The 1676-nt window shown below is 50.5% G+C and overlaps 1 pseudogene; it reads right to left on the bottom strand.

The window, feature by feature from the left end:
• Positions 1-703: 703 nt before the first annotated feature.
• On the bottom strand, positions 704-1365 carry LOC130854926 (14-3-3 protein eta-like; annotated as a pseudogene).
• Between the last annotated feature and the right edge of the window lie 311 nt (positions 1366-1676).

Here is a 1676-nt window from a genome sequence, read left to right as displayed (position 1 = left end):
TGGGCTGACACATATGGCGCTGCCAGGACACACAAGAACAATAGCCAAAGAGTTACAAAAAATAAATCCAAGATTCTTAAACAATCTCAACCAAAAAGAAAAAAAAAAAAGTTACAGGTATCAAAGCTTTAGATGCATTGCTTTGAAAAGAAGGTTTGTGCACGTCATGATTTAAAGACGCAAACAAGGCGCTACTGAAACCTCAGGTTAAAGCTTATTATTAAGCTGATGGAAAGGAGCAAGTGGTCTCTCATCTCGGCTTCCCTTAACAGTTTTCCATTAGCTAAGAAAGAGGTGGGAGGGGTGAATTCACTTTTGCATGCACAGATATACTGCTTTAACAAAAAACTAGCAGCTGGTTTTAAGTGGATCATTTAAATACCAACTGTAGCCTGTGTGGCTAATTCTCCTTTCTAACTTCCCCATGGCTTTCACCTGCACTGCTCCTAGATCGGCAGGCATAGGAAAATGCCTCCTTCAGAATGCACCTGTCTGCACAATTCAAAAAGGGAGCTCCCGTGGGCTCACAGCAACCGTCAGTTCTGCAATGCCCATGAATTTATCTGGAACTGCTTCCCGGGGGGCGGAGAGCAGATCTGAGGGGCTGTGCTGCCACACAGATAGGTTTAGCACTAGATACTCAGTGACTGTGGCAAGGATGGTCGGGTGGTGACCGGGCGGGGGCGGGGGCGGGCCAAGGTGCTCAGGTGCCTTCTCCGGCTTCCTCATCCTGCTGGTCGCTCGCCCAGAGGGTGAGGTTGTCTCGCAGCAGCTGCAGGATGAGCGTAGAGTCCTTGTAGGAATCCTCATTTAGTGTGTCCAGCTCGGCTATGGCGTCGTCGAAGGCTTGCTTGGCTAAGAGGCAGGCCTGCTCAGGCGCCTTCTGGACCTTGTAGTAGAGCGCGGAGAAGTTGAGGGCCATGCCCAGCCGGATGGGGTGTGTCGGCTGTATGTGCTCCATGCTGGTTTCAAAGGCTTCCTTGTAGGCCACCTCTGGAGCTTCGGCCACACTGATTTTCTTCTCGCCGGAAGCCACCTCTGCCAGGTAGCGGTGGTAGTCGCCCTTCATCTTCAGGCAGAAGACCTTGCTCTCGTACTGGAAGTCATGGTCGTTCTTGATGAGGAACTTGTCCAGCAGGGCCAGCACGTCATTGCACATGGTTTCCAGCTCCTTCTCTATCTTCTCCCGGTAAGCCTTTGCCTTCTCCAGCTTCTTCTGGTTTTCCGCTCGATGCTGCTGATGACCCTCCAGGAATACCGCCGGGCACCGACCACGTTCTTTCAGGCCATGGAGAGGAGGTTTCGGTCTTCATTGGAGAGAGGTTCGTTGAGCCTGGTCACCGCCTTCATAGCGGAGGCCATGTCATTGTAGCTGCTCGCGGTCCGCCTGTGGCTGAGCGGGCCTCACCTGGCGCCCCGCCCGCTAGCTAGCTCACCCGCCCGCGCATCCTCTCAGGTCGCTGCGGAAGCCGCTGCACACTGGTTCGCCGGCCGGCAGAGGCTGCCTGTCTTCGCTTATTCTTAAATTTTTTGGAGTTTTTAATTAGGATCTTGATTAAAAGATGTTGACTGATACTTTCAATGACAGAGAAAATAAGTTGCAAAATTTTAATTATTTGAAAACTGATTTTTTTTTAGTAGCAGATACATAAAAATATAAAAACACTTTCTACTTT

This window comes from Hippopotamus amphibius, chromosome 6 (assembly GCF_030028045.1).
Source record: "Hippopotamus amphibius kiboko isolate mHipAmp2 chromosome 6, mHipAmp2.hap2, whole genome shotgun sequence".
NCBI lineage: Eukaryota > Metazoa > Chordata > Mammalia > Artiodactyla > Hippopotamidae > Hippopotamus > Hippopotamus amphibius.
Note: the sequence above shows the minus strand (reverse complement) of the source record. Positions and strands in the feature narration are given on the sequence as shown.